At 49.8% G+C, this 25,449-nt stretch overlaps 1 protein-coding gene and 1 long non-coding RNA gene across 6 annotated transcripts in view; both read right to left on the reverse strand.

The window, feature by feature from the left end:
* The window catches only part of Dlgap4 (DLG associated protein 4), a 151,383-nt gene extending 147,960 nt beyond the window's left edge, over positions 1 to 3,423 (reverse strand). The window contains exon 1 of one of the 5 annotated variants that reach the window (XM_041670179.1): positions 3,174 to 3,409. The gene's annotated coding sequence lies outside the window, so the exon portion shown is untranslated. Of the gene's footprint in view, positions 1 to 2,855; positions 3,039 to 3,173 lie in introns of those variants that run through there. The other 4 variants (XM_041670178.1, XM_041670176.1, XM_041670177.1 and 1 more) reach the window with 4 other exon arrangements.
* Positions 3,424 to 11,709: 8,286 nt separating this feature from the next.
* On the reverse strand, positions 11,710 to 25,246 carry LOC121459997. The gene is made up of 3 exons (XR_005976025.1): positions 25,204 to 25,246; positions 13,022 to 13,253; positions 11,710 to 11,855 (listed from the first exon to the last, which is right to left on the reverse strand). It is a non-coding gene; the product is annotated as an uncharacterized LOC121459997 (long non-coding RNA).
* Positions 25,247 to 25,449: the final 203 nt, after the last annotated feature.

Genomic DNA, 25,449 nt, shown 5'->3' on the forward strand with positions numbered 1-25,449 from the left:
AGCCAACCTTCATGACCAGTGTCCCCTAGGACCACTGTTACCTCTTATCAGGTCACAGGCTGCCTTCCTGATTTTATGAATTCCAGTGAGGTATTCAGTTGGCAGGGGCTTGCTCCTCCAAACCCAGACCGGCGCATGTCCTCTAGGGTATTTCCAGCACTGGACAGCATGGGTCCCGGGGACAGGACGAGAGGCAGCTTACATACTAGACCTCCTCTGGCTTGACTCTATGTCCCCCAGCCTAACACAGCACTGGGCACTGAGTGGAGCAGGAAACACTAGTGGCCCAAAGAAGGAATGGCAGATGATAAACCAGAGGGACAAGCCAGAGGACCCATAGATGCAACAAGGGGTAACTAGGGAGGCAACTGATGTGAACACATGAACTGTTACAGGAACAGATGCCAGACAATAGGGTCACAGGGATGCCCAAAGATGCAGGGTCTACGCAAGCATGACCTCAGCCTCTGCCAGAACCTCTGGACTCCCACGGACAAACTGGGATTTTAGAGGCCACAAACCTATGACTCCCACAAGACTGCCAAATGCCTCTGGGTGTACAGAGCAAGCTGGAGGCAGGAACCCATAGGAACAGTCTTGTGGGCAACTGGACCTGGCTAAGTCTCCTTCATGCCCATTGCCCAGTCCTCCACTTGGAACGGTCCAGTTCATACTCACCCACTCATTCAAACCAAAGACATAAAAATAAAAAAACAGGGAAGCTAGCAGGAAGTGCGACGCTGCCCCTCCCACACCAATCACACCAATGGTGTGCAACACAGAACCAAGACAGGAGCAGTAAAGCAGAGGTCTTGGGGCTGCGGAGATGTTGACTGAGACAGACTGGCCTGGGCATTGAGGATGCTTTCTTCTAAAAGTAACGTTTAGGATGAAGCTAGGCTGATGAGCGTAGTTAAGAAGATGAAGTGGGTGTGGGGGTGCGTGCAGAGAACTCAGCATGCTCAAGGACCCTCAGGCTAAAGGCAACTTGAACTCGGTCCAGGATCTGAAAGCAGGCCAGAGAGGCCAGAGCCAAAGTGAGAGAGGGAGGTGAGGGAAGAAGAGACAGCTGAGAGGTAGCTGCTGGGGAAAGGAGGCTGGGCTTCATCCTGGGAGCTGCAGGCATTTATTGGGTACCAACTATACGCTTTCCCAAAAAAGAAAATCTGAACTCAGATTTTATTCATTCGCATCTCGGAATGTTTAAATGGAAATACTGAAGAGCACTGGAGTCCGAGAAGGCTATTTTTAAAGGTTTTTTTCAAATAAACGAACCCCCACCAATCACAGCTGTATGGGAAGGGAGGGACCACCTGCTCTTTGCAGGCAGCAAGTGCACCGGACACTATCCCTCAGTGTGTAGATACTCTGGCATTTATGAAGCCAGACGCCTGTGAGCCACAAAATCCTAACAAGATGCCAGTGGGTGCCCCGATACACTAGATACGTCACTGAGTCCTCTGGAAGCTCCAAGTACACGTTCCACCCTCAGCTCCTAAGTGCTGCGCAGGCTTCCTTCAAAAACAGCAAGCTCGGCTGCCAAGCAGCTCTGCGCCCGGGGCACAGCCCTCAAACCTGCAGCTCATCTCTGTCTGACACCAGCAGGATGCTTCCTGGGTTCCCGGTTCTGTAATTCAGTCATCAGGCCCTGCCTACCCGTCACTTTCTCTTGAGTCTGGGCCCTGCCCACCTCTCCAGTGCCCAGCCCAGCTCCACCTGGCCTAAATGGGCTAGGGCTTCACGAACACCACTTACAGGCACACCGGGCATTCCCCAGCCCCAGGAGAATGCCCGCACTCTATCCCACCCCTACCCCAACAGACACAGGCACACACGCTTGGCCCACGTGCACTGACAGCATCTTCAGAAGCTACTGGGAACATACTTGGAGCTTGTTGAGCAGCCGCTGAAGCCCAGCTGAGGGGGAGGGTGGCCCCCAACAGCAGTTCCTAACACTGGAGCCTCAGCCATCAGCCCGGAAACGAGCTCTGCGGCCCCACCCAGTCCCGCTGTCTTTAATAGTCTGGCTCTGGCCCCTCGGGCCACCCTTGGCCCAGGCAGCCCACAGTTCTCTATACCAGAGGAGTAGGGGAGAGAGAGGTAGCCACCTGAGGGACAGAATTCTACAGACCCCTCCAACAGGAATTCTGACATGGTCCTGTTCAGCCTTTGCCATCACCTCTAGCCTTGCAAAAAACAGTGCCCTCCTCCAAGTGAAACCACAGAGGCAGAAGGACCCGGACCCTCCCCCACTTCACTGAAGGTGCCAGGAGTAGAGGCGGGGCAGTCCAGCCTCCTTAGGACTGGGGACTGCAGCCCCCTCCCCCTCTGTCATTCCTACTTTCAAGCAGGTGGAGATGCTGGGACACCCCCCACATCAGCGCAGCTCTCCAAGCGTGGGGTTCCCCATCCTCAGGGTACCTCCGCCACAACTGGCCTTCACCCACCCACCTACCCTTCCCCCATTCCATTCCCCCCCCACACACACACACAACATCAACAGTCTGTGACAGCCCCACACGGGCAGTGTGGAAGAACGCGAGGAAGGAGATGGATGAAGGCTGGATAGGGAATCCGACAAGGCAGGTTCTACCCAAAGAGGCCCAGGGACCATCACTTGCCCAGGTAACACATGTCCCCTCCCAGCAGGCCCAGCACATCTGGACCCAGCTGGCCTCTGCAGCCACCAGGTCTACCCTCCACCCGCTCTGCACGCGAACCCTCTTTCCCGCGGGGCGCAGCACGTGGGGGCCTCTGGTGGCCATGTGAGCACCCCCCCAGCCCAGGTGCCAGGGTCGCCGGGCCCCTCCCGGACACGCGAGCGCGCGAGGGCGATGCGGCGCGGGGTCGCTCACCCCCTCCCCGGATGCCGGGTCCAGAGGAGAGCCCGGGAAAGGGACACGAGCGTGAGGCAGGCTGAAGGCAAGGGAGCCCGTACCGCCCCGACACGCGGCCGGGAGGGGGCTGCAGCGGCCAGTCGCCTGCGGATGAAGGGCCGGGAGCGGTTCCTGCACCCCAGCATCGGAGGGGCCGGCCCGCATCGTGCTCCAGGCCCCGGCGCCCTGGCCCGTTGGAGGATCCAGGAGACACCACCGCTGTGCGTCTGTTCCCGGGGCTGCCCGGGGTCTAGCCTCGGAGGATGGTCTTGACGCGTGCCACCCCCGCGCGCTCACCTGCGCCCGTCGCTCGGCCGCCTCGGTTCGCTCGGCCTCTGCGCTGCGCCCGCTCCGCTCCGCTCGCTCTGTCTAGCGTAGCTCGCCTAGGCCCCGGCCCCGGCCACGGCCCCGGCCCGCGGGCGCCCCATGCCTCTCCTCCGGCCGGCGCGGCGCCCCAGATGCGGCTGCGGGAGGAGGAGCCGCGCGGCCCCGGCTCCCCGAGAGCGCCGGGGAGGGGGCGGGGGGCGGGGAGACGCGCGCGGGGGAGGGGGCCGCGCGGCTGCGCCCAAAACCAGGCGCGGATCCGGCCGGGGGCCCTGGGCTGCGGGGGACCGCGGGGGCCGCTCGGGGCCCGGCGCGCCGCCCCCGCCGCCGGCCCGAGATGGGGGAGGGGAGGGGAGCCGCGGCTGCGAGCGCTGCGTGTGTAGCTGAACGAGCGCTTGGGAATCTGCGGCCGGTCGTCCAGAGAGGGCAGGCTACCGGAGCGAGGGTACACAGCGCGGGCCGCGGTGGCGCGCGAACTTGGAAACCCGGGTTGATGAGTGGGTCGGCAGGAACGTGTGTTGGCGGTGGCTGCGCTCACTGTGAGGAAGGGAAACTAGACTCGAAAAAGATGAGGCTGGTTTGGGTCGCGCCGCGGGAGTCAGGCTTCTAACCGCCCCTTTCCCCCATAAGGTTCCTGCCTCTAGGATCGGGTGCCCCCTCCCGGTGACCCGCTTCCTTCAGAACCCTTGTCTTGAGCAGCAGTACCTGGCTAAACGCGTCTATGGAATTCGTGGCTGGGCACCTGTCCTACCTCTCCTGGAGGCTCTCCCTGAGCCCGTGTTTCCACCTGCACAATGGGGACAACACAGCATCTAGCTTCTTAAGAAACCCAAAAGACAATGAGTATATAGGCAAGCGCTCCTTGCTGGATCATGGCTCTTAGTAGGTGTCAAATGGATGCACCTCCTCCCGTGGCTCCCACACAGCCGTCTCTGGAGAATACTAGGTGTGCAATCAAGGTTCCTCGCTGCCCTCTTTCTTCTCTTTCCCTGCCTGCCCACCCTCCTCACATCTCTATCCCAGAAGCCACCGTTCTCCCTTTCCCTGAGCCTACAATGCCCTCCCACCATCTCTCACTGACAAACTCCTACTCATCCCTCAAGACCCAGAGCAATTTCATGTACCAGCTTCTTACACTACTGGTCCACCCATGCCTCCCTTTCCTCCCCACTCCTGGGGTGGGGGTTGGGGGCGGGGTTGCTCAGGTGTACTTGGACTCCCAAAAACTGCAGCTAAGGACTCAGAGGAGACACACCATGACTCATGTTGCCCGAGATGGCTTCCTGGCAAAGGTGGGCAGAGGAGAGGTCAGTTTGGAGGGGTGGCTGTAGATTCACAAAGCTGTTGGTAGAGAACAAGGAGCCCCGGTAACTAGGAAGAGCTCCATGGGGCTGAGATGTCCTCGGATGGGGCTGGACAGTGGCCGTGTGCTGTGCAGTAGTTGGCTAAACCCATCAGGTGTAGGCCTCCCAATGGGGCTCCAAAGGCTCGCTCACCGATGCTCGCTCGCAGCACCACTACCTATAGATGGAAAGCTGGACACAGCCCGAACAGCCGTTGTCTGGAGCCTGGGCAAACAGTGACCACAAAAGGCTGTCCCCATGCCATGAGCCTCCAAACATCTGTGAGAATGAGTCACAAAACCACACTGGCCTTGTGAAGATGCAGAGATGGACTTTATGATTTGTGAGCTTCGCCTAAGTTCAATGCAATCGTTAATATATATATATATATATATATATGAATTTTTTAAAAGCAAGCTCCAGACAGGAAGAGCCAGATACATACATAGTTGGAAAACATGTAACACAATACAATGCAATGTATTATTTGGGGACACATGCATATGTAATCTAAGTATAAAAACACTCACTGGAATGATGAATAGCAAATTTTGGCAAGTGGTAGCCTGAGGGTCAGGGGACAGGAGTGTGATAGAGGCTTCAGTGTACTTGAAATGACTTATTTCTGAAGCTGGAGAGGGTGTGCATGAGTGTTTGTTATGCTGTTACCCAACCTTGTAAGCCATTTCTTTTATGTTGTGATAATACTTCTTGTTAGAAGTCAAGCACTGTCTCAGAAGGGAGTGGGGAGTCGTTGCTGGTTCTTGAGTAGGCTTATGACATGGACAGTGACTGGAAGAGGCAGGAGAGGCCAGAGAGGCAGCTGAGGCTGTGCAGGGGAGGGGTGGGGGTGGAGTAGGAGTGGGAATGAGATTATGGGAGGCAGGGAAGGATGAGAGAGGTTGAGGGAGATCACAGCCATGCTTGGGGAGGGGTCACAGAGGCTGGACAGGGTGCGAGGGTGAGCTGTAGGGTCTGCTACACTCTACACCATGGAGGAAAGAAGTCCCCATGAGGCCAGATCTTCTCATTTTTCTAAGACAAACCAGCAATGCAGACATTTTAATTCATTTTTAGTTAATATACAAAATAATAGGCTCATGCTGAAATCTTACACACTTCATCGCTGTACTCGCCACCCCCTCCCCCTCCCTTCCCCCACTCCTCTCCCTCCCTCACCAGCCTCCCTTCTCCATTTCAGTTTTCATGGCACATGAGTATAATATGCATGCATTGAAATGCAGATTCTGCGTATCTGCGAAAACACACGCTGCTTGTCCAAGGCTGCCTTATTTTGCTTACCATGTTAGCCCCCAGTTCCACCTACTTCCCTGCAAAGGACATAATTTCCGTCTCCTAATGACTGGATGAAGCTCCCCTGTGTATAAACCACATTCTCTCTATATATAATCAACAATTCAGACTCTTTACAAATGTAAAAATTTCCTGAAAAGTATGGCAAGTGAATTAGAATATTTTTACCTCTGGAGGGCTGAGTCATGCTGGTCTACAAGGTCCTCGGTGAAGGTGAAGCTCCCAGGAGGGAAGTGAAGGGACAATGACACTGAGTTTTCCTGTCTGTGAGGCTGAGGAGCAACAGCCTAGGGGGGCTTCCTGGAGGCGGTGATGAGGAGTCCTGCAGGGAGGGGTTGCCTCCAGCTGAGAATACAGAAGTCACAAAGGCGGAGTTGAGCTAAGTGAAAGAAAACAGAACAGAAGAGAGGGGTCACGAAAGGGACTCGGTGGACATGATGCCTTGTTAGATATCGGGATCCTGGACCGAGGTCATGACCAGATGTCGCTGCCCATGGACAAGCAAAGATGACTAAGACAATCCCAAAAGTTAGCGAGGATGAAGATCAGAGGCAGCCCTAACATGCCCTTGGAAGGAGGGGAGGCTGGAACGCCCATGGGGACCCAACAGACTCTCTGGTGCCATGTGCATGACTTCTCAAACATGACCCCTCAGGGATCTTTCAAAAATGCAGGTGTCTGCTCAGCAGAACCCGAGAGTCTGTATGACTTCCTAGGGAAACCAGGGCTGCAGGTCCCTGCACCACACTCAGTGGAGGTGGGAGGTGTCCAGGAAGGTGCACAGACACCATGTGTAATACAGAAGAAGACCTGAATGCAATCCAATTAGCAACCAATGGGAGGGTAAATCAATAAGTAAATAAATAGCGGTATAGATACGCACGGCCTGTAGAACGACAGAATCAAAATCACACACAATAAACAGATTCTCATCAACAGTCCTGACAAAAGCCTACACAATGTGGTAGCTGTTAACATAAAGTCAATAAGCAAGTGAAAACAAAGGCATATTATTTGGATACTCATACACTAATGAGATTGAAAACGAGGCGCGGGGAGGAAAGCTCATGTAATATGGGGTGCTCTAGACCATTTGAACTCCATGCCTGTGCCAACGCACATCATGAAGGCAGGGCTCTTAGCTCCATGTGTATCTGAGAAAGCAGGGAGAGGGTGCACTGGTGAAGTGCCTGCTGTGTGAGCATGGGGACCTGAGTTCAGATCCCCGGGATCCCTGTAAGAGGTGGGGGGAAGGAAGAGGGATGGAAGGATCCCAGAGGCTTGTTGGTCAGCCAGTCTAGACAGACTGATTAGCTTTTTTTTTTGGTTTTTCGAGACAGGGTTTCTCTGTGGCTTTTGGAGCCTGTCCTGGAACTAGCTCTTGTAGACCAGGCTGGTCTCGAACTCACAGAGATCCGCCTGCCTCTGCCTCCCGAGTGCTGGGATTAAAGGTGTATGCCACCACCGCCCGGCTCAGACTGATTAGCTTTAAGTCCAGTGAGAGACCTTATCTCAACAAATGAAGGTGGAGAATGACTAAGGAAAGATACCCAACACAGGTACACACGCACCCCTACACACTAACAAGATAACATCTCTCTCCTCCCTCCCTCCCTCCTCCCCCCCCCTCTCTCTCACACACACACACACACACACACACACACACACACACACACACCTATCATCCCAACACTAGAGAGGATGAGGTAGGAGTAACAAGGCAGTTCAAAGTTAGCCTAGCCTGGGCTACACAGTAATTTCCAGGCTAGCCTACGTTACACTATGAAACCGTGTCTAAGGAAAATGCAAAGTAAGGAGAGGAGATGGAGCCCTGTTTGGGAGATGGTGATTCAGTCCCCATACAGCCTGGCGACTGTGAGCAACCAGGGGTCTGCGAGCAAGAGGTACAGGAATTACAAGACAAGGGGACATTTGTCTGACCTAGCCCAGAGACCAGAAGGGAGCCAACATGGTAGAGAATAGGTGATAGCACCCCAGCCCTCCAAGATCACCCCACTCCTGCCATCAAGCTTGCCAGCTCCCACTGTATAGGTACCAGAGCCATGGGCTTCAGAAGGGACTCTGGAGGAGGATGCCTGACCCAAGATTGGAAATATCCCTAACAGGGAGCCCACTTGGCAGAAGGTAACATCTAGTCTTCAGTGGTGATCTTCCTAGACAATAACAAGGCCTGGTTTGCCCAGATGGGTCAAGATAGTCCTGGAGAATGCCCAGTGCGAGCCCCACAAGAGCACAGGCTGGACCAGGTATTCAATCACATGACAAGAGGGGAGCTCCCAGGATATCCTGGGTCTCAGGTTTCTGCAGGGAGTCTCCTCCCAGATCTCCTGCCCCAGGCTCCCCTTTCCAATCCATCCTTCATGTCAACCCTCAAGAAAGTGTTCTGCGCACGTCTCTGGCTTCCCTGCTGGAAACCCAGTCTTAGCTCCCTGCACCCAGAGTAGAGCTTGAACTTTAGAACCCAGGATTGGCAGCTCCTCCCTGCAGCTCCTGGAGCTCCCCTCACTCAGACCTAGTGACAGCTCATGACTCAGGTCTAGACTGCAGCTCCTTTCTGAGACACCCGCGCCTTTACCTCCTTTCCCGTCACATGCTCACCTTCCAAGCCACGGCTTCAGCGTCGCCCACCCAGAGGTGGTCCTGCTTCACCTGGAAAACACAATAAAGACACACTTGTCTGGAACACTGTGGCAAGCACCAACCCTGGACTCCAGCTTCAGCGGCGGTGGACAGCGCCTGACCACATCACCGCTCTTCTCTGCCTGGCCATGTTGACTGAGTTTAGAATTGCTCAGGTCAAGCCCAGAACAGCTGGGAGTACAGAGGGCTCAACACCCCTCGGAAGAAGCTTTGAAAGCTTGCAGGAAAGTCATAGCTAAAGACCCAGCCTCTAGTCTTTGGGAGAGATGGCTCTGGGAATGAGGTGGTCACCTGCTCCCTAGTGCACATTTGTTAACCCCTCCTGCACTTCCGCATCCTCTTCACTCCCTCAGGCCACCTCCATCACCTCCCAGATAGCTACCTACACTCAAGCGCCTGGTTTGAGGTCTGCTTAGGGAGACTCAGACCGACAGTGAAACTGGACATAGCTCCTTGAGGCTCAGGATTACCGCAAGTTCTTCTCAAATTGAAGAATTTGTCAGACTTGGTACCCACCAGGATCAAACCTCTTGTATCTGTGTGACTTCATGCCCACTGGCTCAGTCAAAGCACGGAGGAGATTCTTCTTAAATTGCATGTATGTGTGTGTGTGTGCGAGTGCATGTACGTGTGTATGTGTGTGTGTGTACCACAGCATGTGGGGGGTTGGAGGACAGCTTGCAGGAATCAGTTCTTTACCATGTCAGTTCTGAGGTTGGAAGGGAGGACATCAGGCTTGGTGGTAGGCACTTTACCTGCTGAGCACCTTCAACTGCCTACCAACAGGAGATTCTGAAACCATGAGTAAAATCTCTCTTAGAACAGGGGTGACGAGGACTATCCTCTTCCTGTTCTTCACCAGCATTTCCCAATATGCCTGGATCCCTCTGCTTGCTCTTACCATCTTCTCATTGCGGAAGGAGTGTGGACGGCGGGAACAGACCTGGACTCTAGGCCTGGGTATGGTCCAACTGGCTATGACTGCAACCAACCTCACTGGGCCGCAGTTCCCACGAGCGGAAGGTGGACACGAGCACAAACATCTGCGTGGCAGGGTTACGACTTGTACAGTAAAAGCACATGGCAAACTGCAGAGTGGATTTTGAGGCTGAGCTGTCACTGTCCCTGGGGCTGGCACCAGGCCTGGCATGGAGGAGGTGCCTGAGAAATGTTTGGAGAACAAGCTGAAGCTCAGAATGGAAATTCCGCGGTATTTCCTCTCATTCATTTGCTCGCTCATTCGGCATTTTCATGGATACCCTCCAGATGATGCCTCGGGCATTTGTGGTCTTTGGAGGAAACTAGAGAGAGAATAGCTGTCTCAGAGGGACCCCAGCCCATCACCCACAGTGTGGAGAGATGTGACATGGAGTGATGTAAACTGAGGCACAGAGGAGGGCAGGGAGGACGCTCCATCCTAAAGGCATGTGAAGAGGCAAGTGCCAACAGATCACGGAGATAAAGGAGAAGTTGCGAAGGTCAGCAGGGAATGAGTCATGACAGACTCCATGTCCTTGCAAAGAGTAGGAGGGCTCTGCTCAAGATGATGATGGGGTCTAGAAAAAAATGAGGACAAGGCTGGGAGAGAAATTTTTGTGTGACTGTCAGGATTCATTTTGTTTCTCAATACTTGACTTTCCTCATCAGTGTGACTGGGGCAAAAATCCCACAAGAAGGATGCTCTGAAGAGGATGGCAGGGAGGAAGAAGGGTGCAGGGTGAATGAGTAAGTGAACAAGTTAATAAACTTGTGCTCTGCATTCAGGACTCAGCCTCAGGCCGCCCGCTTCCTGTTCCATCCCTTGCCTGCTCACACAGAGGCCACTGGGCTAAAGGCTGGCACTTCTTCAGGGCCACCTGGGGAGGCAAACAGGCTGTCAAGGCCACACATTGTCTCCTTCTGGATGCCAGAAACCTTTTCTGCCTCTGCCCTCCAATAGAGATGTGCCTCCAGACTCTGCCCTGGTACTTTCTGGGATGTGGAGGCATCTGGGGCTCCTTGGCTCCTCCGAGGGCCAGAGCAGCCTGCCTCTGTCTCCCAGATGCCCAAGCCACCATCTGCTCCCACCCAAGCCCTCAGCTCTTTTCTTAAAATAATTCCTACGGTTTCCTTGGAGACATCTCTCACACAGAAGAAAGGGAACCAGGAGGAGAGAAATGAAGCTGCAGGAGAGGTTGAGTCCTGTACTCTGAGCACCTACTGTGTGCTGGCTTGGCCTTCACACACTTTCTGAGCTCGGGCCCAGACCTCCTGGCAAGCAGAGAAAGCCTTGTAACCCTGCTGTCCTTGTTTCTGTCTCAACACACACAAATCAGGCCCAGGATCTGCAGTGTCCAAAGGCAGAGATGTGTTTGAGACTGTGAAGAGAGCTCTCATCCCAAATCCTAAGGTCCTGGCCAGGACCCGGCCTCCCTAGTTCCTTTGTAATTCCAAACACCTTTGTGGGCCTGATTATAGGGGAGGCCCAGGCTGGTAGAGACGGGAGGAGTCTCAGTTTAAAATAAGAGTAGGTCTCCTCAGGCTTCAGAAACATGAACAGCTCAATTGGTAGAGTATTTGCCTAGCATTCACAAAGCCCTGGGTTCAATCCGCAGCACCACATGAACTAGGAATAGTAGAACACACCCATGATCCCAGCATAAGGAGGCAGAGGCAGAAGGATCAGTGAGTTTGAGCTCAGCCTAGGCTACATGAGACCCTATCTTAGAAAGGAAGAACAAAGAGGCCAGCCTGGTCTACAGAGCAAGTTCCAGAGCAGCCAAGGCAACACAGAGAAACCCTGTCTCAAAACCAAAACAAATGAACAAAAATATTTGGGGTTGGAGAGTTGACTCAATGTTTAATAAAACTGGGTATTCTTTCAGAAGACCCGGGTTCAATTCCCAGCACTCACATGGCAGCTCACAATTGTCTGTAAGTCCTGTTCCAGGGGGTCTGTCACCCTCACACAGACATACATGTGGGCAGAACACCAATGCATATATAAAAACAAATAGATAAATCTTAAGAAGAAGAAGAAGAAGAAGAAGAAGAAGAAGAAGAGGAGGAGGAGGAGGAGGAAGAGGAGGAGAAAGAGGAGGAGAAGAAAGAGGAGGAGAAGGAAGAGGAGGAGAAAGAAGAGGAGAAGAAAGAGGAGGAGGAGGAGGAGGAGGAGGAGGAAGAAAAAGGTTACCTGCCTTGAGATGCTCACACGTTGGGGAGTGGAAGGAGTGAAGGCCTATTTATTTCCCATGAGGCTTCAGAGAGGCATTTCAGCTGCTCCTCCCGATGCCGCAGCTGAATTTACAAATCCCATTGTCCAAGTAGAAAGCCAAGGTTCGTAAACATGAAATTGCTCCTAAACGGAGGAAGTAGCAGAGTCAGGAGACTGTCTCAAGTTATGCTCCAAAGGGCAGAGAGCACTTGCTTGAATTGCCATTCGCAGGACAACACAAAATGTGTCTCAAGAAACCAATAAAATAAAATAAAAATAAAAAACCTGGCTGGGCGTGGGTGGGTGTGCAGGAGGCCATTAACCCTTGCAATGGAAATGGAAGAATAAAGGCTGTGGACAGATATGTCACAGGCCCTCTCTAGCCCCTGCACTCTCAAGCTAGCCCTGAAGTCAGTGTCACCAGGGAAACACACAACATATACACACACCTGCAGAGGGACATCTAGCTCCCACCTGCTTGAGCACCCTGTGAGCCCCATCCAGAGTCTCACGGCCCTAACCTGTGTGTCCTCTGGGGACCCCGGGCCACCCAGTCTGGTTGGTCCTACTAGTAGCTCCACATCTTGGTTTTAGAGGAGACCTAGTCAATTTACAAAGATTTCTATAGCCACGCCCACATGGGCGTGCACTGTGTGGGTCCAGATTGTACCTGTCTTTCATTCTTTCATAATGGAGGGCTATTGGCTACACTGTGCAGGACAGGTCTTACTGTGGCGTCTGCAGGCAGGGAGAAAAGGGAAGGGTTTCTGGCCAGGGCTGGCAAGACAGAAGAGGATGGGGAATGGGGAGGGGGGGCACTGTCCAAGTGTGTCTGAGGAGTTTGGCTCAGGAAAGCCTCTCTGCTGCAGGCAAAGGACTTTGCATCCATCTTAGAATCAGAGCAGAGCCAGCCTGAGGCTCAGCACACAGACAGGGTGTGAGCAGGCCAGGATGAAGGAGAGCTGTGGAGAGGAGGTGGGACTGTAGGGGGGGTTAGGCTGTAGGGAGAAAAGCTATGGAGAGTGTCTTGAGGAGAGCTGTGGAGAGGAGGTGGGACTGTGGGTGGGGGTGAGGTTGTGGAGAGGTGGTGATGCCCTAGGGAGAAGGGCTATGGAGAGTGTCTTGAGGAGAGCTGCTAGGGTCTAGACCTGGCTGGTGTGGGGAGAGGAAGGCAAAGCCAGGGAGATGCCCAGGAAGTCATCTCCACAGTCGCTGTCGGAGCCGTGAGGAGGTAAGGGAAAAGGACAGAAATGGGGCTCTGGTTTTGAGGGCTGGAAGTCTAGGCACAGGAAGGGGTCCTCAAAACCCACCTGGGACTTCAGTGAGAGGTGTCTTGGAGTCACCTGTCAGCTGATTTTCCTGGACGTGAGGACGGGATGAGAGGGGATGGTTTTCCTCAGGAGGTCAGGCTCGGAGTCGTGTGAGGCTGGTACTCTGCCTTCAAAGTCAAGGCTTTTCTCCTGTTCCCAAGGAGTCTCCGCGCTCTCCAGAGCCTTGTAAGACAATGCCAGGAAAATGGGCAATGAGGGGGAAAGGCTGGGCCTGGAGAAAAAAATGACCAAAGGCATGGCATGGGCAAGGTTACCCAAGAGACCCTGGACAGAGCCTGGCAAACCGCTGGGTAGATAGTTAAGAAGTGGCAAATCTAGTTCCAGCACTCAGGAGGCAGAGGCAGGGGATCTCTGTGAGTTCAAGGCCAGCCTGGTTTACAGAGTGAGTTTCAGGACAGCCAGGGATGCATAGAGACCCTGTCTCCTAACAACAACAAAATGGCAAGTTTTTGGCCAAGCAAGAGGCTGAAAGGCTGTGAGCTGAGATGGAGGAGACAGCCAGGGAGCGGCATGGGATGGAAGCCAGCGAGGACCTCACTTCCAGAAGCAGAACGTGGTCAGCCATGCTGGGACTGCACATCTTTCCTTCCCACCTGGACACCAAGAACATTTCCTTTCTTTGCTGATGTCTGGTCCTGAAGGTGACAAACACAAGTGTGCTTAAAACTGTGAAGTGCTGGGCAGAGATGGGGAGCAGTTGTCCTGGTCCTAACAACTGTGAAGTGCTGGGCAGAGATGGAGAGCAGTTGTCCTGGTCCCAGCACTGGCACCTCCCCGAGCGACCTTGAGCACCTCCCCGAGTAACCTTGAGCACCTCCTCGAGTGACCCTGAGCACTTCTCTTTCCTTTTCTACATCCTTATTTCTCTCTCAGTCCAATAGGAGGGCTCCAGTTTCTGAAAATTCTGTTTCATTTATTCAACTAATTTGAGAAATATTGAGGACCTACTGTGTGCCAGGCACTGTTCTAAGAATTTTGGAGTCTTTAGTAATCAGGGCAGATAAGGGACCTGTCCCCATTGGCTTGCATCTCACAAAGGGAAGTGAGTGCAAACACAAAGCAGGAAGTGGGGAGTGATGTGCTTACTAGATCTGACATGCGCATATGAGCGGCACTGACTGGACTCAGTGGGTGATAGATAGATAGATAGATAGATAGATAAATAGATAGATAGACAGATAGATATGCTGGAGGGGGACCTGTTGCAAAAGTGGGGAATGAAATGGATTTGGTCTTATCTCATTGTATACATGTATGAAATTCTCAAAAAGTAAAATAAATAGAAAAAGAAAGAAACGTAGAGGTGTGGTGGATGCTGGAGTTCGTGGCGATTATTAATCTTGGATGGTTAATCAGGTAGAAGGCCTTGAGAAAGCAATGTTTGAGGGAAAGAGTCAAAGGGCCCAGTTGTGCTGGTGCATTCCTAGAATCCTAGTTTGGGGAGTTGAGGCAGGAGGATCAAGAGTTCAAGACCATCCTCAGCTACTTAGCCAATTCAAGGCTAGCTGGGACTCCACGAGACTTCCATCTCAAAGACCATTCCCAAAAATCCAACCAAGCTCAAGCAAAATGAAAATAAACACAGAACAGCCGGTTGTGGTGGCGCACGCCGGTAGGATTTGCTGAAAGAAAATAAACACAGAACAAATGAATGACATTGCGAAGCACAAGAGTAAAGGGGACAAAAGAATGTCCTTGCTGGTATCTGGGTGAAAATCATCCCGGATGGAAGGACTGACCCACGCACAGTGTCCAAAGGTGGGAAACCCCTAATTGTAAAATGCGAGATTAAAAAACAACAAACTAACCCTAACCCCTAACAGGGGTCTAGCGAGATAGCTTAGCGGTGCAAAGCACTGACTGTTCTTTCAGAGGATCTGGGTTTAGTTCTCAGCACCCACAGTATGGTTCACAGCCACCTGTAACTCCAGCGCCTGTTTATCCACCACCCTTTTGCCCTCATGGGGTACATGCACTCATGTGAACACACACACACACACACACACACAATTAAAAATAAAATAATTTTTTCTTTTTTGTTTTCTTTTTTGAGACAGGGTCTCACTGTGTAGCTCTGGCTATCCTGAAACTCATTATTTATAGACCAGGCTGGCCTTGAACTCTGAGATTTGCCTGCCTCTTCCACCCAAGTGCTGGGATTAAAGGCCTGCACTACTATGCCTGGCTAAAATCACTGAAAAATGTTTATAACGGGGCTGGAGAGATGGCTCAGTGGTTAAGAGCACTGCCTGCTCTTCCAAAGGTTCTGAGTTCAATTCCCAGCAACCACATGGTGTGGCTCACAACCATCTGTAATGAGGTCTGGTGCCCTCTTCTGGCCTGCAAACATACACACAGACAGAATATTGTATACATACATACATACATACATACATACATACATACATAAAATTATGCAGAAAGAAATAAAGCTGCCATCCATGCCAGACACAAGGAAGAACCAGGAGAGCAGAGAGTGGAGCTCCACTGAGGTTAAGGGTACCATGCTGAGGCTACACCACGTCTGGGACCACGGAGGGCAGAAAGTCAGATAAGTGAGCAATTCCCCCTACATGGATCATGGATTCAGGAACATCTGCCATCGAAAGGGCAGATGTTCTGGAAATTACGCCCCACAGAGGTAGATCTGTCTCAGCCTTGGGCTTAGGTAAGATTAAAGAAAAACATCTCCCAAGAAGATGGGAACGGACCCTTAGTAGCTACTCTAAAATAATAAAATTATCTTGATCTATAGACCAGGTTAGCCTTGAACTCAGAGATCTGCCTGACTCTGCCTCCATAGTGCTGGGATTAACGGCATGCACCACCATGCCCGGTACACTTCAAAATTTTTAAGTTGCTGGGCTGTGGTGGTGGCGCACACCTTCAATCCCAACACTCAGGAGGCAGAGGTAGGCGGATCTCTGTGAGTTCAATGCCAGCCTGATCCACAGAGCGAGTTCCAGAACAACCAGAGCTACAGTACAGAGAGACCGTATCTTGAAAAAAAAAAGTCTGAGCTATACTTGTATTTATTGATGTGACTCAGGGGACATGGCGGTCAGAGGACAACTTGCTGGAGTCAGTTCCCTCCTGTTATGCTGGGCCCAGGCTGTCAGGCTTGGAGGCTGGTAGTGTTACCCACTAAGCCAGCTCACCATCCCTGATTCACCATTGTAACAGAATGGCCTAAAAGTAATGATTTCAAGAAATGTAGGAATTTTTATTTGGCAAAATTCAACACTTGTTAATAATTTAAAAGTTGTTAGCATCCCAGGAATTTTATAAAGAGCATCTATGAAACCCTATGGCCCACATCATACTTTACAGCGGGAAATGGAATGCTTCTCCCTCTAGATTAACAGCCTACCATCATTATGTGTGCTTGGTGTTATGTAACAGACAATGAAATAAGACAAGAGAATGCACAAATCGGAACAGAAGAAGCAAAAATACAAGTTTTCGAAGATGGTGTTGTATGGTGAGAAAGTCTTAAAGAATTCGCAAAATACTCGCATTAAAAAGGTGAACTGAGGGGCTGAGGAAACAGGACCAGCGTTTGCATCCCCGGAACCCATGGAAAGCCAGATGCAGGTTTGGTAGTGGATATCTGTCACCGTAAGATGCCTGTGACAAAAACTGGCGGCAGAGGCAGGAGAATCCCCAGAAGCCTAGGGGCCAGCTATGGCTTAGCATCGGTGGACAGCAGGAGATCCTGACTCAAAGAAGGTGGGAGGCTAAGGACTGACACCCAAGGTTGTCCTCTGACTTCCATGTGTGTCCCATGGAACATGTGTGCTCACACTCTCACACATGAACATTCACACTTAGAGGCATGCACAGATGTATGAGACATTCGGCACACATACATACATATGAAAGTTTAAGTGAATTTAGATTAGATTAGCAGTTAGATTCCAGGGATCTGTCAAGGCACCAAGCTTTCACAGCAAGTACCCACTAGCTGAACCCAACTTGATTTTTTTTAAAGATTATATTTATTTATTTATTTATTTTTATTTATTTATTTATTTTTTGGTTTTTTGAGACAAGGTTTCTCTGTGGTTTTGGAGCCTGTCCTGGAACTAGCTCTTGTAGACCAGGCTGGTCTCGAACTCACAGAGATCCGCCTGTCTCTGCCTCCCGAGTGCTGAGATTAAAGGCGTGCGCCACCACCGCCCGGCCTATATTTATTTATTTAATGTGCACAGGGCGGGGTAGTGTACTACCATGAGTACGTGGTTGTCAGAAAACAACTCGAGGGATCTGGTTCTCTCCTTCCACCGCATTGGCTCCCAGGATCAAACGCAGGTGTCAGACTTGGGGGCAGGTACCTTTACCCACTGAGTCATCTCACTGTTTCCCCTATTTTTTGGGGGGTGGGGTAGGGTAGAGAGTGGAGTCTCACTATCTAAACCAGAGTGGCCTTGAACTCACAGAGATCCACCTGCCTCTGCCTCCCAAGTATTGGGATTCATGCCTGGTGCACCATTCTGGCCCCCTCCCCTGATGTTTTTAAACAGGAAAAAGATCTTAGCAGTTACTGCCCATCCCCGAAACACACAGATGGCAGGCAGTGGGTACACAAGACCTGCTCAGCACTGTATTTGTTCAGTGACTACAAATCACCATGAGAATGTCGTCTACCTCTATAGACCTGTCTATTAGAGTGACAGAAATCAAAAACACTCCTGCCAGATGCTGGCAGGATGTGATGCAGCGGGAACATTCACAGCTGATGAGAAGGCCAAGTAGTAAGTCACTTTGGGAAGATAGTTGGGTGGCTTCTCACAAAACAGAGCACTATGTAACCCCACAACTCATACCAGCTCTGCCCTTGGTATGAGCCCAAGGGGATAAGAACACATCCATGCAGAAAGTTGTACATGAATGGTTACTGCAGATAGCCCGTGACCGCCAAAACTGGGAAGCAAACAAGATGTTTTTCAGTGAGGGGTTGAGTAAGAAAGACACAGCACAGCCAATCAGTGGCGCAGTATTCAGTGCCCGAAGGGAAGGGATCTGGCCCTAAAAGGTGACTCAGATGAATCTGCATGTCTATAACCGAGTGAAAGCGTGCCCTCTGCGAAGGCTTTGTGCTGTATGTTCCCAACCCTATGCCAACCTGGAGAAAGCAAAACCATGGTTGCCAGCAGTTGGGGGAGAGGGAGCGGTGAACTGGACAAGCACAGAGTACTTTTAGGGCAGTGAAAATTCTCCATTTGGTAGTGGATTAAGGTCATTAGGAATCTGCCAGATTCAGAGGATGCACCATACCCCAGCGACAGGCAAGTGAACAGTGGTTCTGGCCGTCAACTAAGCATCAGTGTCCAGTTGTAACAAGTGGGACCACCAGCCTGGTCTACAGAGCTAGTTCCAGGACAGGCTCCAAAACCACAGAGAAACCCTGTCTTGGAAAAACAAAAAAACAAAAACAAAAAAAAAAAAAAAACAAGTGGGACCATCGGCACAGGAAGGACGGAATATTGCAAACACTGTATCTTTGGCTCAACTTCTCAATGAACCTAAACAGCTCTTTAAAAAAAAGAAGAGGGAGGTGGGAGGGAGGAAGGGAGAAAAGAAAGACAGACAAAAAACCAACCACCAAGTCCTATGCTGGGACTGCAGCTCAGTGTCTGCGAGCATGCTTGTTGGCATGCAGAGACTCTGGACACACATACATCATCACACATACATCATCACACACACATACATCATCACACATACATACATCATCACACATACATCATCACACACATACATCATCACACACACATACATCATCACACATACATCATCACACACACATCATCACACACACATACATCATCACACACACATCATCACACACACATACATCATCACACATACATAAAAAAGTCTCTTAAAAATAAGTAAGCAAGCCGGGTGTAGTAGCACATGCTTTTAATCCCACCAGTTGGGAGGCAGAGGCAGGTGGATCTCTGTGAGTTCTAGGACAGTCAAGGCTGTTATACAGAGAAAACCTGTCTCAAAAAACCAAAAAAAAAAAAGTAAGCATACAATTACTATAGAACACAGCACTTGAGGCTAGTCTAGGATATGTGGCCAAATACTGCCTTGTGTCTGTAATCCCAGCATTCAGGAGGCTGAAGCAGAAGAATGGCCGCAAATTCAAGGTCATCCTGGGCTGTAGTATCAGACCCTGACTCCAAAAAAAAAAGGCAAAACAAAATGAAAAAATATTACTTGGCCATAAAAAGGAGCAAACACAGATGCACTCACCACCACACGTGTGACTCTCAAGGGAATTTATGCCAGTCTCAAAAAGGCCCGTGCCCAAAAGTCACATGTTATATTCTCACGTAGGTAGCAATTTTGAAATTATAGAAGCAGAGGATGGATTAGTGATGGCCAGGGGTTAGGGATAACAGGAGGAAGCACACATGCATACCTGGGGACAAACTAGTACAGGTAAAGCTGGACACATCTGAGTAAGGCCAGTAGATCGATTCGATCCCCATCCTGGGAGTGATATCGTGCTGTGGGTGTATAGGATGTTAGGGAGCCAGCTGGTAAAGAAAACATGGAAGCAGTATGTTTTTCCTCTCAGCTCACATGCAGCCTACTATCATTGCAAGATGAAGTTTAAAATGCAAACAAACTATACAGTCAGGGCTGGTGTAGACGGAAGCAGAGTTTTCCTGTCCCAACTGCCCAGTCCCAAATAAACACACATAAGCTTATATTAAGTACAAAATGCTTGGCCAATAGCTCAGGCTTATTACTAACTAGCTCTTAGTTTTAAATGAACTTCTTTTTTTTTTTTAATCAATCTATGTATTGCTACGTGGCCCATGGCTTTCCCGATCCTCTAGCATCTTGCTTCTTGGTTGCCTCACTGACATCTTGCCCAACTCCACCCTTCTTCATCTGAGTCCTCAGTTTGATTGTCCTGCCTAACTTTATCCTGCCTTTCTATAGACCAACAGTTTTATTATTAACCAATGAGAAAAATGCATATTCATAGTGTACAGAAGGATCATCCCACAGCAGGCTGGGGAGATGGTTCAGAGGGCAAAATTGCCAGCTGTGCAAGCCCGAGGACCTGGGTTTGGGTCTGCAATATCCACCTAGGATGCCAGGCATGAAACACTCCTATTATACCAGTGCTGGGAGGCAGAGAAAAGGGCTCACTGGCCAGCCAATCCAGCCACTCAGTGAGTTCCGGCTTCAGTGAGAGACCCTGTCTCAAAAAATAAAGTGGTGAACAGAAGTTAACACAACATAGACTTGTGGTCTCTATACACTCTGGCACAAGCATGTGAATGTGCAAACACATGCGCATCACACACATACACTTGCACACAGAAAACCAACCACAGTAAGTCGATTAGTGAGGTGACAGTCCAGAAAGAGAGCCACAGGTCAGGATGCAGAATAGAGTCCCAGACCAGAGCCACAGCCTGGCTCCTCTGAAATGGGGGAGGGGGTAAGAGCTGCCAAACTAGATATCCATACGAGAAAATGAAATCTGGCCTCCCACATAAAAGGTCATTCACGGTCAATCTAGATACAAAACCCCAAACGCTGTGAGTTTTAGAAGTCAGGCGTGGTGACCTGATGGGCTTGGATGAGCAAGGTGGAAAGAGGGAGCCGCCGTGGCAATCAGCCATGTGACTTTGGACCACGCAGTGCCACTACAAACTTCCTCTACATCAACCACTACTGGCTGCTTAGAGATATAGACACAGGGTCCCAGGTAAGACAAAACCCTCACCACCAGCAGGGAAGGAACCAGAAACCCCATTTCTTCAATAACCTCAGTTTGCAACTTATCAGTAACCACACCCCTTAGCCACTTGTAACTGTCATTTCATTTTGTCTTTAAGATAAGGTCTTATGTGGCCTAGGTTGACTTTGAACTCACCAAGTAGCTGAGGCTGGCTTTCAACCTCTGACCCTCATGCCACCGCCCCAGTGCTGGGATCACCGGTGCTCATCCCCATGTCCGTTTATTTCTCTGAATTTGGCTATGGATTTCTAGAACTCAAAGGAACCATCTTGTTCAAAATCATTGTCACCACTATACACAAAAGTTTGACAGGATTTTCCAAGTCATCCCGAATCTGCAGAACGGACAAGCCGTTGATGCAGACTCACAATCCTTTCTCTGCAGCCTGGAACCCAAGGATCCCTGTAGACAGAAGGTTCCTTTGCAGTTAATTGGCGGTTGATTCACATGTGGGCAAAAATCTGACCTCAATGACTATGAAACTATTTTATGCCAATTAGTGTGAATATTTACGTGTTTTGCTGCAGAAATATCAATTAGTTTCATTAGAGACTCTGCCCCAGACTCAGTGGTGTCCTGGAGCTGCCCCTCCTGGGCTCGCAGGAGCCGTTCGTTAAATGTTTGCGGATGCCATTAACTGTTCAGTTAGCGGCTCGGCACCGGCTGCAGTTGGGGTTTCTGCTCTGGAAATGAGACAATGGCACACAGCAGACCTTCTTCTAATTGCCTGGGAAGCTCACCGCTGTCCCAGCAAAGCTGCGAGAGTCATAGATGGGGAAGGGAGCTACTTTACTTTTTCAGGGAATTCCAATTAATTCCAAATTCAGGGAAAGGGGGAGGGGGACAGATGGGAGCGCAAATCAAATTTGTCAGTGTCGCCGACCTATGTAAAAAAAACAGTTCTGGGCCATTAATTACCAGAAAATACAAATCAGGACCACAGTTAAATCCCATTACAATCTCGTCAGGATAGCAAGAATTAAAGGTTGGCCATGCCAAGTGCCAGTGAGGACAAAGCCCTTGAAATTCTCAGGAATATGTCACAGTCACCTGAGAAAATTTTGGCAGCATCATCCCAGCCAGCACCCAGGGACTCCATTTCCAGGTGATTTCCTGGGTATTTACCAAGAAAAGGAAGTCCTATGCTCATAGAAATTGTCTTACCAGAATTTCATGGAAGTTGTACTTGTAATAGTGACAACCTGGAGACTACCCAAATGTCCATCAACAGGAGAGTGCTTGAATGAACTGTGGGATGCTCATGCAGCAAACGGTGCCCAGAAATGAGGAGGCCAAATTATCACCATGGAAGATGCGTGAGTGAGTCTCACAGACAATCGCCAGGATAAGGAATGCTGCCCGGTAGACGAAGTGCTTACTGCGCAAGCATGACAGACGACATTCAGATGCCCACCACCCATGAGAGGCTGGGGTGTGTGTGCCTGTAAGCCCAGCCCTGAGGAGCAGAGACAATCCCTTGTCTACCTAAATCAGTGAGCTCCAATCTCAATAGAAGACTTTGTCTCAAAAACCCAAGTAGAGAAGCTACTGAGGAAAATACCTGACCTTGACCTCTGGCCTTCACACCACACACTTTCATAAACAAGCACATTCAAATACAACATAAACACACGTACATGCACATATACACACATCTACATATACACACATAGTCACATGCCACATAAACACACGTACATGCACATATACACACACATCTACATCCACACACATAGTCACATGCCACATAAACACACGTACATGCACATATACACACACATCTACATCCACACACATAGTCACATGCCACATAAACACACGTACATGCACATATACACACACATCCACATCCACACACATAGTCACATGCCACATAAACACACGTACATGCACATATACACATACATCTACATACACACACATAGTCACATGCCACATAAACACACGTACATGCACATATACACATACATCCACATCCACACACATAGTCACATGCCACATAAATACACGTACATGCACATATACACACACATCTACATATACACACATAGCCACATGCCACATAAACACATGTACATGCACATATACACATACATCCACATACACACACATAGTCACATGCCACATAAATACACGTACATGCACATATACACACACATCCACATACACACACATAGTCACATGCCACATAAACACACGTACATGCACATATACACACACATCCACATCCACACACATAGTCACATGCCACATAAACACACGTACATGCACATATACACATACATCTACATACACACACATAGTCACATGCCACATAAACACACGTACATGCACATATACACATACATCCACATCCACACACATAGTCACATGCCACATAAATACACGTACATGCACATATACACACACATCTACATATACACACATAGCCACATGCCACATAAACACATGTACATGCACATATACACATACATCCACATACACACACATAGTCACATGCCACATAAATACACGTACATGCACATATACACACACATCCACATACACACACATAGTCACATGCCACATAAACACATGGGACCCAGACTCATCCGAGGCTCTCCTTGAGGCCCAGATGTATGGAAAAGGAACGTAGCCCCTTGTCTTAAACCAGGAACATGCTTGGCGTAAGATATCACGTGGGCAAGGCCTCCTGACCCCAGCGTTCCTCTCTTCTCATTCTCTAATCCTCTCTCTCTCTCTCAGCAATCTGCCATGGAATGACCTGCTGGTACAGGTCTCATACTCACACACATATACATACACACATGTCCACACTCAAATACGCATATACACAATGCTCCACAGTCCTATTTGTATGCCACTTCATAACCAGTAACCATTAGAACAGTGGTTTCCTCTCTGGATGGAGGAGATATGTATGTTTCCCATAATGATGCCTAATTTAAATATTTTGTCAAATATTCATCAAATTGTGCTCTTAAGTCTTATAAATTATTTATGTCTTTATGTGTTCATGTATATGAATGAGTATGCATGTGTGCAGGTATATGGAGACAAGAGATTGACCTGTCATTTCCTAGAAGATGTTCACATTGTGTGCGTGCACAAGTATGCATGTTATACAGTGTGTAGGTGCATGCACTCACGCACGTATACACACAGAAACACACACAGACAATACTACACAGTCCTGTTTGTCTAACATGTCATTTGTGTAGAAGCCAGGGGACAACGCTGAGTGTCCTGCTCTATTGTTTCTTTGAGACAGGCTCTCTCACAAATCCTGGAGTAGGTTGGCAGCCAGCAAGCTCCAGCCACCTCTTGTCTCCACCCCACCATTCCAGAAGAAGGCATTACAGGCGCGCACAAATCACCCTCAGCCTGTTACATGGGTTCTGAGGATATGAACTCAGCTCCTTGTTTTTGGGTAGCAAATGATCTCATCCACCGAGACGTCACCCCAGGATTTTTGTTATTGTTCTTGTTGTTTATTTTGTTTTTGAGACAGGGTCCCTCCCTAAGACCCGGTCTCTCCAAATAGGTTAGGTTAGCTGGTCAGTGAGCTACAGGGATACTCCTGTCTTTGCTTCGTTGGTGCTGGGGTGTCAGGGTATCAGTGGGAGAGATCAAATTCAGGTTTCCACTCTTGCATGGCAAACATTGCACCAATTTCCTATCTCTCCAGCTAAGACCTGAGCTGACTCCTTAGCCTGAGACTTATGGCCTTAACTTTTTGTAAGATGCAGTGCAATTGTTGAAAGTGTGAGAAACATGAAAATGAAGTTCATGATATTCCCAGGTGCCCAACAGAAGCAAAATCAACTCTCCCCAAATACTAGCATGGTTTTCAGTGAGTTCCCATAGGCACAGGTCTAACTGGGAAGCAAAATTAAATTCAAAGCACCACACATACATATACCAAAAAAAAAAGCCATCTTAAGCTAAACAGAAAAACACAAGACAAAGGGTCAGATTCCCCCAAGATCTCTAGTATGGGCCCTGGAGGATCCAGCGTGTAAAATAAATACAGTCAGTCTGTCTAAAGAAATAATACAGGAAGCTGCCACAACGAGCAAGGAGCAGGAGACTACACAAAGAGCAAGCCGTGCTTCAGAAATAAAAACTATAATGGTGATGTAATACCCGGAAAGGTTAGACAGCAGGTAAGGCTCACATTTAGTGAACAGCAAAATGTGATCTGAAATGTGTGTACATAGTGAATTCTAGGACAGCCAGGGCCACACGGAGAAACCCCGTCCTGACAAACAACAAAATGGAAGATGAATAACAATAGCAGTGATGATAACAATAAATTACATTTGCTGAATAGCAAACGTTCACAGAGCAGTAACATTCCGGGTACTAATACTCATGGAGTACTTACTATATCCTGGGGACCGCTCTGCAAACTTTCCATCTACTGGCTGATTGACTCAAATAATCCTGTGAGGTTTGTGAGGGACAGCTTACAGCTGAGTCAACTGAGCTACACCAGAACTAACGGAGGCCTGCAGCTGGGGCAGGGTAAGGGAAAGGATGCCGAGATGAGTGAGTAGGTGGGTAGTCAGGTAGGTGGCTGTGGATGAGGACCGGGCAGACAAACACACGAGGCTCTGTTCCGGCCAGCGCA

Source organism: Microtus oregoni, unplaced genomic scaffold, assembly GCF_018167655.1.
Source record: "Microtus oregoni isolate MIOR12 unplaced genomic scaffold, Mior012 000020F_ref0000438, whole genome shotgun sequence".
Classification (NCBI taxonomy): domain Eukaryota; kingdom Metazoa; phylum Chordata; class Mammalia; order Rodentia; family Cricetidae; genus Microtus; species Microtus oregoni.